This window comes from Rhodamnia argentea, chromosome 10, assembly GCF_020921035.1.
Source record: "Rhodamnia argentea isolate NSW1041297 chromosome 10, ASM2092103v1, whole genome shotgun sequence".
Lineage (NCBI taxonomy): Eukaryota > Viridiplantae > Streptophyta > Magnoliopsida > Myrtales > Myrtaceae > Rhodamnia > Rhodamnia argentea.
Window position 1 is genome coordinate 22,863,972 of NC_063159.1, and position 13,729 is coordinate 22,877,700.

The window sequence follows — 13,729 nt, forward strand, 5'->3', positions numbered from 1 at the left end:
GACCACCTCTACTAAAAATTTGATTTTTAGTTAACTAGCGAGTAGAAAATTATGTCCCCTTTTGTCCCCTATTGAATTGCTAAAACCCCCTTTCGACCAAAAAGAGAAATTTGCTGATACCCTAACCTGAAGGGCTTATACTCATGTTGACCGTTGGGGGATCATGCCTCTCTCCCTCCTCCTCTCTCTCTCACTCAGGTGCGACCCTGCACACTACAGTCTCTAAATTTCGTTCTTTCAATCGCGCCTTGGAAATTCATGGGCTATTCTCGATTGTCTCGCCATTTTTGTGCTGAGAGGTGAGATCTTTCCTTCAAAAAATCCATATTTCCAGTAACCCATTATGCTAAAGAAATGCGTCACTGCTCAACATCGATTTTTTAGCTCAAGAAGAGCGATTACGACGCTGCCCTCCAATTGGAATCCCCGGCTTCTGCAACTTCCGGCGATTCGTCCGACCATAAGTCCTTGTCTCTGTCTTTGTTGGAGCAGCTCGTTCGGCAGGGGCAGTTCTTGTCCGCGCAGATCGTGGTTCGGTGGATAATAATTCACTCTTCGTCAGCTCTCGATGCAGTCTCAGCGGTCCATTACCTCGCTTCGCGAGGATTGGACTTTGACTTGAGTAGCCATGGTGCGCTTTTCTGGAAACTCGTCCAGTGTGGTGAGTACCAATTGGCTGAGGCATTGATCCTGATTTTTGTATGTTGGATCCTATCATGAATTGTTTCTGTAAGTTGGGAAAACTCGATGAGGCAAAGAGGCAAAGAGGGTGTTCGATAGGTGTGTCGAGTCGGGTGCATTGCCTTATATGCAAGCTTGTGATGCAGTTTTTCGAAAACTTTGTGCACAAGGAATGGCTTTGGAAGCGTCCGTTTTTTTTTTTTTTTTTTTCTGTTAGATTGATTGGTGCAGGGATTAGTATGAGGATTGGTTGTTATAATCAGTTGATAGACTCATTGTGTCTTAAGGGATACATGGACGAAGCAGTCAAAGTATTCTGCTTGCAGTGGATCACGGAGCTTCCCCTGATGCTCCATCAGTATAAATCACTGTTTGATGGTCTTTATAAAGGAGGGAGGATTGTGGAGGCGGAGTAACTATCGATAGAGATGGAAGCGCAGGTCTATTTTGTCTATAAAGTAATGTATAACTCTAATTTTTGGGTATAGCAAGGATAGGAAAATGAAGATGGCAGTGAGGATTTTCTTTAGGATGCTGAAATTGGGTTGTGAGGTGATGATTATACCTTTAACACATTAATTTATGGGTTCATGAAGTTGGGTATATTTGATAAAGGCTGGGAAATATACAAACAAATGGTGGACTCTGGAGTACAGCCTACTATGGTTACTTACCACATCATGATAAGCAACTATTGTAGAGAAGGGGAAGTGGACTGTGCATTGAAGCTGTTAAATGGGGTGCTTGTATAACTCCTAGTATGCACTCTTATACAACTTTGATTGCTTCACTTTACGAGAAAAACAAGTTGACTGAAGCAGATGAATTGTGTAAAAGGATGCTGGACAATGGGGTTCTCCCTGACCCTATTTTTTCTCTTGTTGTCATGAGGATGCACCCGAGAGGGTGTGAACTTCAGATTGCTTATATGATGTTGCAGGCTATTGGCCATTCTGTGTCCTTGGCTTCTAATTCTTGGGATAGCAGAATGGATTTTGGGCAAAACATTGATTCTCTACTTGAGGGAATTGCCAGAAGGGACTTGAATCTGGCCAATATTGCTTTTACTATCTGCATTAGTGCTTTTTGTGAGAGAAGAGATATTAATGCTGCTATTCTCTCGTGGATAAAGCAGATATTGTTGGATGCCACCAGTTGCTTTTATATACAATTCACTGATCAGATGTCTCTGCCAAAATGGGCTGTTTGAGGCAGCTGAATTCCTCACTCATCTAATACAGGACAGGGGCATAGTTCTACACTTGGAAACTTACTTAATAATGATAAATGCTTATTGCAAGCAAGGGAATTTGCAGTCAGCTTATTTTGTCATGGACCTAATTAGTGATAGAGTCGCCATGTATGACTGCATTATGTGTTTTCTAAGTAGTAATAAGAGAATTTCTGAGGCAGAAGACCTTTTCAAGAGAATGCTTGAGGATGGTGTGGATCCTGATGAGACTATATACATGACGCTGATAAATGCTTGTGCCAGAAGTGGAAGATTTCTTGAAGCTAGTGAATTGTTTGATAAAATGATAGAAAACTTTATCAGGCCAAGTTCATATTCATATACTGCTCTTATGAATGATTTGGTAAAGAGAAATATGACTGAGGAGGGGTGCATATACCTTGATAAAATGATTGGTGAGGGTTATGAGACAAATAATGTGCTTTATACCTCCCCTATTGGCCATTATTTAAGGGAAGGAGAGCTTAAATTTGCCTTCATGCTAGTTGATTTGACGTACAGAAACCAGATCAAATGTGATCTTATCACCTATATTGTTGTGTTAGGGTGTATGTAGACATGTCAATGGCGTGAAGAATAAATGGAACATCACAAATAGAGCATCATATAGAGCAATCAAAATGCTGTTTGATTTGCTGCCGAGTGGGAGTTTGGCAACACATGATAGAAACCTTTAGGTTCCTATAAATTTACCGGAAGCAATGAAGCACTTTGCGTTGAATCTGTTCAAGAAAATTGAGGACAGCGGGTTTATGCCGAATCTATTCCTATACCATGCTTAATATCTGGTTTCTGCGGGCAAACATGATTTGAGGATGTGTATCACCATGTTAAGTTGATGCAAAGAGGGGGGTTACATCCGAATCAGGTGACCTATACAATTCTGATAGGGGGGCACATGAATCGAGGTGAAATTGATAGTGCTATTGGCTTACTCAACAAGATGAATGCTGATGGTTGTCTTCCGGATGGACTTGCATACAATAGGTTAGTGAGAGGCCTTTGTAGTTGTGGACGGCTGTTGGATGCATTGTCACTTGTTTATGCAATGCATAAGAGGGTTTTATTTCCGTGTAAGTTGTCTTGTACATGTTTATTGAACCACCTTTGCCGAGTGTTACGTTACTTAAGATATAGGGTTTATTTCTGTGTTTTATTTCTTTTAACATAAATAAGGGTATTATGGTCAAGTACAATTTCTTGTCAATATAACAATAGGAGTAGGGTTTTTTGTAACACAAAAAAAAAAAAAAAAAAAAACAGAGAACTCATTATTGAAATTCACGATCTGTTTTTCCGCCTCTCTTCTTCTCTTCTTCTTCTTCCTCTTGCTTCTTCTTTCTCGGCTATATTCTACAGATTCTTTAATCAGCATTGTCACATGGTTTAGAGCAGATCCGATCACGTGATTCCTTCATCCTATCGCTGGTTTGAGAGTCCCCCAAATAAGCCTTTTCCTTCTCTGGTGTGCAGCCACCTAAAGCTGTAAGTTCTACTTGTTCTATCTCCTAATTTCGATACGTATAAGACCGGGAGACATCGGATCTACCGGAATCCGGTTGTGGCTATGGATTACAATACTTAACGATCAACGGAATCAAGGATCAGTTCATTGATTATGCAGCCTGAAATTTTAGCATCCGATAGTGTTAATGTTCGGATTACCACCATTAAATTAAATGGGGCATCCAATTACTTGTTATGGGCTCAAGCCGTCAAGGTTTATATTAATGCCAAAGGGAAACTCACGTATCTTACAACAGACCCTCCTAATGCGGATGCTAATGACTATGGTAATTGGATGAGAGAGAACGATACACTTTTAGTATGGTTATGGAATAGCATGGAACCAGCCATTGCTGCTAATGTCATGTTTCACAAAGCTGCCAAGGGAGTGTGGGATGATCTTAGAGAGAGCTACTCACAAGACAAAAATATGTCTAGAGTCTATGAATTGTATGAGAAAATATTCAATTTTAAACAAGGAGACAAATCTCTTGGAGAGTATTACGGTGCTTTGAAAGGCATGTGGGAAGAACTCAATCTTTATCAGCCCATCACTACCGATCTTGAGAGACTAAAGACACAAAGAGCTGAATTTCAAGTTGCTAAGTTTCTATCTGGGCTAAATATTGACTTGCAGCCTGTGAAGAGCCGGCTTCTCGTTGGGGAGCAAGTTCCTTCTATGAATGAAGCATTTTGTAGGATTCAGCGCATTATCTCTCCATCTTCTACATCATCTAGAGATAGCTCAGCACTTTTGGCTACTAGTGGTGGTCGTGGTCGTGGTGGATTTTCTAATAGAGGCTGTGGTTTATTGGGAGGTCGTGGCCGTGTTGATGGACGTAGTGGACAGAGTTATGATCGAGACAGCCGTCGGTGTACATACTATAGAAAATCTGGTCATACGGTTGACACTTGTTGGGCCAAGCACGGCAAGCCCGAGTGGGCTCGGCGATTAGCTATTGCAAATGTTGTTGCATCCGAAGGGAGTGTTGGAAATGTGTCTTACGGCGACACGAATCCATCTATCCCAACCGGGTGTAGTTTATCCGAGTCTTCGGCTCGAGATGATCCGGTTACACAACTTATCAAGCGAGTTCATCAACTAGAGGCTTCCAGTTCCTCATCCATTGCCACTTTTGCATGTACGGGTAACATGGCCTTTCTCTTTACTCTGTCCCCTAGCACCTGGGGTCATTGATTCGGGAGCTTCTAGTCATATGACGGGTAAGCAAGAATTATTCTCTTCCCACCACAACTCTAGTTTTGTATCCGAAGTAATTTTAGCTAATGGTTCCTCTACTCGGGTGGTTGGATCGGGGGCTATTTCTCTTACACCTTCCTTATCCTTGTCCTCTGTCTTACATGTTCCCCAACTTCCTCTGAATTTGTTATACGTTAGTCAATTAACTAAAGCCCTTGGTTGTTCTATTACATTTTACCCCTTTTCTTGCATTTTTCAGGACCTTCGGACAAAGAAGACGATTGGTGGAGGGCATGAACGTGATGGAATCTACTATCCGGATGGTGTTTCTACTGCCGACGCCAATGGTCTAGCGGCTAGTTCTACTACCCCTATGTTATGGCATTCCCGTTTAGGACATTTATCTTTATTTAAGTTACAACAAATAATTCCCGAGTGTAAATCAGTTTCTACTCTTGAGTGTGAGGCTTGTGAACTTGGGAAACATCATCGCAGTTCTTTTCCTGGACGTAGTGATTCTCGTGCATCTACTTTACTTGAACTTGTTCATTCGGACATTTGGGGACCTTCACGTATTGCTAGTAGAAATGGTTTTAAGTACTTTGTTATTTTTGTGGATGATTATTCTTGCCTAACATGGTTCTATATGCTTCATGACCGTTCTGAATTTTTATCTGTTTTTCAGTTATTTCATAGTGAAGTTACTAATCGGTTTAATACATCCCTTAAAATTTTGCGAAGCGATAATGCTCTAGAATATTCACGTAAATCAATTTCTTTGTTTTGTTCTAATTTTGGCATTATACATCAAACAAGTCATACTTATACCCCTCGGCAGAATGGTGTGGCCGAGAGAAAGTACCGTCATCTTCTAGAAGTTGCTCGTTCACTCTTGATTTGTATGAATGTCCCAAAATCGTTTTGGAGTGATGCTGTCCTTACTGCATGTTACCTCATAAATTGTATGCCTTCTATTGTCCTTAATAATCAGTCATCGGTCGGTGTTGTGTTCCCCAACAAGCCGTTGTTCCCTCTTACTCCACGTGTCTTTGGGTGTGTATGTTTTGTCCATAATTTACGTTCCGGTGCTGATAAATTATCTCCTCGTGCCACTAAATGTGTTTTTCTCGGGTATTCACGTACTCAAAAGGGATATCGATGTTATGATCCTATTACTTGTATCCAATATATCAGTGCTGATGTCACTTTCTTCGAGGGTACACCATACTATTCTGTTGAGGGTAAAGAGTTTTCAACCGACATTATAGCCGATCCTCCTATTCCACGACTTATTCCTTTAGACTCGGTTAGTCCTTCTCCTCGTATCTCCCCCTTGCAGGTGTATTAGCGGCGAAAACAGTCCACGGCACCACCAGTCTCCAGCTCTTCCATGCCCTCCATCCAATCTCCCTCCTTGTCTCCCGGTCCAGACGATCTTCCAATTGCCCTTCGCAAAGGTACTCGTTCTTGTACACAAAAATCCTCTTTTGCTTACCCTATTGAGCGTTATGTTTCTCTCTCACATCTTCCTTCTCCATTACAAAATTTTGCTCTATCATTACATACTCACACAATTCCTAGTTCTACCACTGAGGCCTTATCGTGCCTTGAGTGGAAGAGAGCTATGGATGTGGAAATGGAAGCTCTTATGTCTCATCAAAGGTGGTCTTTAATTGATCTTCCACCCAGGAAAGATGTCGTGAAGTGTCGGTGGGTGTACACTATCAAGTACAACCCATATGGCTCGATTGAGCGTCTTAAAGCGTGACTTGTTGCTAAAGGTTTTACTCAAACCTATGGGGTAGATTATTTTGAGACATTTTCCTCCGTGGCACGTCTTAATTCTGTTCGTGTTATTATTTCCCTTGCTGTGAATTTTGATCGGCCATTATATCAATTAGATGTGAAGAATGCTTTTCTTTACAGTGATTTGTTTGAGGAAGTATATATGGAGCAACCTCCAGGATATGTTGCTCGGGGGGAGAATCATAGTAAAGTATGTCGGCTGCATAAGGCTATTTATGGGTTGAAACAATCTCTAAGGGCATGGTTTGAAAAATTCAGTTCGGTGATTTCCAAGTGTGGGTTCCACCACCGTTATTCTGATCATTCTGTTTTTTTTTTGCAAGAAGGAGTCAGGGGTGGTTATTCTTGTTGTGTATGTGGATGATATAATTGTCACCGGTAGTGACGTGACCGGCATTTCTGAGGTTAAGTCTTTTCTTCAGCAGCAGTTTCAAATTAAAGACTTGGGAGCTCTTAGGTATTTTCTGGGTATTGAAGTCTTACGAAGTAAGAAATGTATTAATTTGTCTCAGCGAAAGTATGTTCTTGACCTTTTGTGTGAGACCGGTACACTAGCTTCCAAGCCAGTTGATACTCCTATGGATCCAAATCAGAAGTTTGGAGTTGATGATAGAGATGATATTGAAGATAAACATCAATATTGACGTCTAGTTGGGAAACTAATTTATCTTACTGTTACACGTCCCGATATTTCCTTTGTTGTTGGTGTAGTGAGTCGGTTTATGGAGTCACCCAAGAAGGCTCATTGGGATGCTGTTTGTCGAATTGTTTGATTCCTTAAAAACTCTCCTGGTAAAGGACTAATTTATAAATCGAATGGTTCTTCCACTCTAATTGGCTATTCGATGCTTGATTGGTGTTGCGACCCTCCGGAAAATTTTCTTTTATATGTATATCCTGGATGAATAGGGCTAACGAGCCGATCCCTTTTTTATATGGTATAACTCCGGTTGTCGGCGGGATTTTTTGGGATCGCGGGTTTCTCCCAAGACCCATTACTCGAATCGCGATGTAGGGAAAATTTTATCGAAATCGACCTTAGTGTGGTCGGGTGGCATATGTATAGTGTACATGCGTTTTGGAGTCGCCACCGATCAATTTATTGGAGGATATGATCGGAAAACCCTACCGAGCGGTCGGGAGAAACCGTTCAGTTCTACGAGAACCGGAGATTTTTGGGTCCGGGGACTTGGTTACGCTAAGATTTACATTGACGCCCTTTCGATTACCGATGTTGAGTGATTTTCTAACCTAAGAATTCATGCAGATGAACTTTCGGGTGAGGTAGGCTCTATCGATTTAAGGTGTCATGTGGACGGGAGTTTTTCTACCCTAGCGGTCACAATCATGAAATTTAATGCGCAATCAAAGCAAACACAATCAATTCAAACAATCAATCAAATGAATGAGTCTAATATGGCCCTATCGACCCACGTAAATATCGAGTTTGGGTTCCAGGGATGGTTCGGGAAAATTTGGGGCGGAAGACCCGGAAGGGTAGAATGGTCATTTTTAGGGTTCGGGACCCGAAAATCACAAAATCAGGGTCGGGCCAGTTGAATGCGGTCATTTCCCATTTTTTGTGATTTTCTAGAATTTTTCTAATTTTTCTAATTTTTTTGGATTTTTTATTTATTTTCTAAAAAAAAATCAGGAATTTTTCGGATCAACATAGATCGACCCTCGAAGTCTTGAAAATTTTTGATCCAGACTTTATAAGTCCCGAATCGATCTAGAAATTTTTAGAATTTTTTTGGGAAAATCTGGGTATTTTTATGAATTTTCTATGAATTTTTTGGATTTTTTGGGAATATATATATATTTATTTTTTATTAATAAATCTGGACCGGGTCAACCCGGTCAACGATCGGTCAACCCAGTCCGACCACCCGTGACTCGCTCGCGACACTAAAACGGCGCCGTATGTATTTATCCAATATTTTTTGATTTTCTAATATTGATTTTCTAATATCCAGAATATATACAAAATCATCGGACGGCCGAGATCAAATCTAGAATCGATCTCGGCCGTTGACTCCCTCTTAATCAAAACGACGCCGTGTCAGCCCCCTCTGTAAAAACGACGCCGCAATCGACTATTACATGGACGGCCACGATCCGAGCCTGGATGCGATCTAGGCCGTCAACTCGCTCGGCTATAAAACGACGCCGCAACGCCTAATTGAATGAACGGTTGAGATCTAACCTTGATATAATCTAAGCCGTTCGTCGTACCTAAGCCAAAACGACACCGTATCAAATATGTACGCGGACGGCTACGATATAACCTAGATCAAATCTGAGCCGTTGAATCCTTCTAAAGGCAAAAACGACATCGCATTGCACATACGAGATGTCGCCGTTTTGATTTTTTTTATTTTCTATCTAATATATCAATTACAGAAAATCTAATCGGATGGTTGAGAATTGAACTAACCTAATTATCTCGACCGTCGATATAATCCTAGTTAGCCGCCTCGCTCAACGGACGAGCCGATTGGACTCCAGCTGGACCAACCAAGCGATGACAGCTCAGACTTTTTTTGACTCGGCGACCGCCATGTCATCTTCATCTTCAACCTCCCGCCACCGACACAACGGACGGTCAGAACTTCTCCGGCGAGATCCAACGGTGAGATCTCGCCGGAATGACACCAAACCAACGCCATTCTACTCGTCTCTCTTTCTAGATTAACATATCCAAAAATCGCAGCATTTCATCCATGGAATCACGAGTGACAAGCTTCGCACAGTATCGACATCGCATAGTTCAATCAAGCGATACGGGGCATCACAGTTCAATTCAATCACAGGATTAACTCAAATCAAGTCTAGAAACCTTACCTGCAGGTTTGATTGACCTGGTTTGGTCTAGATTTGTCTAGACAAGCTTCGACAGTGATCGGCCGTGGAGGTTTGATTTCTTAGACTCGATTGACAGGTTTTATGCAAAATCGAAGTAAAACGGATATGCAGAAGTGGTTAGTGATGTTCAAGAAGCAAGATGCCTACACTAATTGCAAGGATTAAGCTCGCGAGCATGATATGCCATTGATGCACGTGAGCGGTGTTTCAAGCTCGCCTTACCCGATTTGGATGTTTAAAGCCGATTGAGCTAGTGCGATCAACTTGTTTTAGCTCGGGAGAAGTTCCGGTGACGATCCGCTGTGCTGATTTGGCTTGGATTGGCCGGGCCGAAGTAGCACATCCCTGGTTTGAAGTTCCGGCGAGGACGTCGCCCGAGAGCTTCTCGCTCTAGTTCTCTCCCTTTCTCTCTCTATTTTGTTGCGAGAACGAGCAGAATGAGCCTCCCTCGGATCGATAACCTTCCTCGGCCTTTATACTTGCATTCAAATTCACGCGCGTATAAGTGTGAGTTGGCCGAGTTGTCCTCACGTACGCCCACGTGATTTTAGGTGGCCGGACGGCGACGGAGTTAGTTAACATTCCGTCCAAAGCCGTCCGGCCTTCAATCGTTCACAAACGAGCGTGAATTAGCCTTAAACTTGAGAATGTTGACTTTCTGCTTCGCCGGGGCTTTGACCTGCAATTCCGCCGTGCTCGGCGACGGCCGGGTCACGCCGCCGGTCCCGATCGACGCGGCATAACCTGCAAGACAAAACCGCTACACTAATTGCTCCAATTAGCATTGAATTGATCCTCAATTTAACCATTGAAACTCAGCATTCAAACCTGCAACTCGTGCCTCTCATTTGGGGAAGATGACACTGTTTGGACCGGTTCGATCGGTCCGACCGGTGATCAGACCGGTCCGAACCAGGTCATAAAGTGAATTTCATAGAATTTTCAAAATTAATCGAAATTGAGTGGGAATTTTTGCAATTAAACTTTAAAATTGGACTGAGGGGCCTGGATATTATCTAGGAATGTAATTTTGCCCAAAATTTCTTATCAATTTGCACAAAAGCCCAAAATTTTCCAAAATTGCCAATTTGCGGAAAAGTTCAATTGGATGTTAATTTGACCAAATTGGACTATGAGACCCATGCCAATCGATTCAGAATGTGCCAAAACCCTAGGGGTTGTCCAATTTTGCAGAGAAAGTCCCCCAATTAAAAGTAATTTAAAAAATTAGCAAGTAGAGGGACTAAATTGCAAAACTTTTGGGGATTTTTATGCAATTCGTGCAATTTGCGAAATTGAGGGTGCAATTGATCAAATTGAAGTTCAAAGGGACTGCAATTGAATGTCTAGACCTAAAATGTGCAAAAATTGCAAATAAAAAGACTCAATTGGTATTTTTTTGTGTAAATTCAACTCTAGGCAATGTGAAGAAAAACCTAAAATTGGATCCAATTTTCAATTTTTCTTGAGGTCAATATGAAAAGGGAATAAAGAGAAAAATATTGGACATTTTCCTATATTTTTGCGACCTTGAAAAGTATTTTTTATGAATTTTATAATATTTTCCTATTTTCCGAAAATATTAAAAAAATGTGAAAAATATGGAAAATTATTTTTTGTTCAAAATTGGTTCCTTATGCTTGGCCAAGGCTTCCAATGTTGATTTTTTAATTTTTTGTGAATTTTTGAGAAATTTTAGAAAATAAAACTAAAGGAAAACCGATTAAAAATCGAGTGTCAACAATTAATTTGGGTCAACATGTGATTGGTGGTCTACGAATGGTTATTGCACCTTTCTTGGTGGCAATTTGGTTACTTGGAGAAGCAAGAAACAGACTACCATTGCCGGATCTAGTGTGGAGGCTGAATATGGTGCTATGGCACATACCGTAGTTGAATTGTTGTGGTTGAAATCCCTTCTTCAAGAGCTTGGATTTTCTATTAATCAACCCATTGATATGATGTGTGATAATCAGACAGCTATTTATATTGCTGGAAATCTGATTTTTCATGAGCGAACTAAGCATATAGAAGTTGACCGCCACTTTGTTCGTGATGTCGTGAAGGAGGAGTTGATTGCTACTCCTTACGTTACCTCTAGAGATCAATTTGCTGATATCTTCATTAAAGCGTTGTTTCGTCCCGCCTTTGTTGCTAGTTATTCCAAGCTGGGCATGGGTGACCTATATGCTCCAGCTTGAGGGGGAGCGTTACGTTACTTAAGATATAGGGTTTATTTCTGTGTTTTATTTCTTTTAACGTAAATAAGGGTATTATGGTCAAGTACAATTTCGTGTCAATATAACGATAGAAGTAGGGTTTTCCGTAACAAAAAAAAAAAAATAGAGAACTCATTATTGAAATTCACGATCTGTTTTTCCTCATCTCTTCTTCTCTTCTTCTTCTTCCTCTTGCTTCTTCTCTCTTAGCTACATTCTACAGATTCTTTAATCAGCATTGTCAAACCGAGCAAATTGAATATTCTTGCCTTCAAGATATTTGAAGAAATGCTTTCCCATAACTTCATTCCGAGCCTTCACTCCTCTAATTTGCTGCTTTCCAACTTATGTGTAAGTGGGAGGTGGCATGAAGCTCAAGTACTCCACCATTTGATGCACAAAGAGGAAAATATCTCTGGACAGCTCAATGAGAAGGTTTTTGGTTGACACATGCTATATCAGGAGATCTCCATTTGGCTATCTTCAGGAAACAAAATGGTTTTGTTATGCGGGAACTTTTACTAGAAGTTGGTATTACTTTATCCCCGATCCTTCTTTTATCAGTTGTCATTTCATTTGGCAATCTTAATCATTGGAAAAGTTAGAAACTTATCCCCTAGGGTCATTTCACCCTCTTACCAGAGAGGAGGAATCTTCTTCTTGCACTTCTCTTCACTTGTGAAAGACATGATTGTGCTGTTTTTAACTATTTGGTAAGTCAATATTAACTCCCTCTATCACGTTGTTTTTACTCTATGTATGCATGAATTACTTTTTTGGTTAACCATCAAACCTTGACATGCTATAACTAATTTTGCTGATACGCCACTGATGGGTTTTTCTGAAAATGTGTTGCCGCTTGAGGCTTCACATTGGCTCTAAGGAAAAGTTCATCGTACACTATCTACCATCATATTGAAGACTGCAAAGAGGCCCTTTTTTTTTTTACCTGACTACTATCAGTGTGAGGCAACTGTACCATCTTCATTGACAACAGACATGCACCTTCATGTATCTATCTCATGATGGGGACATAAATCATAATGGTTTGATCACTTAGCCGAGGGGTTACTCGCATAATTAACGGATTTACCTAATTTAATCACTGTCTTGATTAGAAAAGTTCACGCATTCTTTCCTTAAAACACATGCAGGTCCCTCGTTCATCATCCTAGGTGGAAATACAATGTCTAGAGTGCATCTCAAACCAAGTCCTACCCTAGCCTGCAGAATTGATAACGTCTTGAAGGAAAGAATTTGACCTTCTAAAAACTTAATCATATGTTGCACTTTGATGATCTTGTATGTCAGTTGACAATTTGCAACTCATATTGAAAGTTTTCATTACACACACAAATGTACTTTTTCTATTTTATTTTGTTGGAGAAAGAATGATAAACTGATTTCGTCGTCCTCTTGCAGATCATTATGATCTGGCTGCATGCATTTTAAGGTGGCTGTTGCGGTAGAATCAGTTGGATTCTGGACAATAACACTTTGTACAATAACTCAGCAAATGGTAGGGTATATTCTATGAGTAAGTCTTTTTTTCTTAATCAGGGGTTTAAGAACTATTAGATGGACTCTTTGCTTCATTTTTCATGTTAAATTACTCATTCTTTACTCTATGCTACTGCAGTTGTGGAGTTGTTTGAGCTTCTTTGGCTGCTTGAGTTGATAGTCATGCTGAGTTGACTGATGCATTGCCTTTTAGTGCATTATGAGAAGTAAACGGAAGAGAAAAGTGTGCGAGGGTGGCATTTGAGAATCAGTAATTCATCTGATGTATGATTTCTGCCAATCTTACTATACCAGGAATGCATTTTGCGGCATTGTCATTTAAAGAAAAAGTCAGCTTCCCTTTTCATCATCTGTTTTGGGATGGGGAAAATGTCAACGTCACTAATTCCTCCAATATATTGAGGTTCCGTTTGGAAATTTAATTCTACTGTTAGAAATTCTTTTGCTTGGTTGAACTTCAAAGTACCCAAGCCCTTAATTTCAAAGTCACTGGCCAAACTCCTTTTTAGACCTTCTAGTTCACCCTTATCATCTCCTGTTAAAATTATGTCGTCAATATAGACAATCAAGATAGCTATCTTACCTCCCTTTGAGTGTTACAAAACAGGGTGTGATCTCCTTGACTTTGATTGTACCCAAGTCTTCTCATAACCTTCCCAAGCCGCTCAAACCATGATC

General features: G+C 40.6%; 1 pseudogene; it reads left to right on the forward strand.

Annotated features, from left to right (window-relative positions):
• The first annotated feature begins 229 nt into the window (after positions 1-229).
• LOC125312738 lies at positions 230-12,223 on the forward strand (annotated as a pseudogene).
• The last annotated feature ends 1,506 nt before the right edge of the window (positions 12,224-13,729 follow it).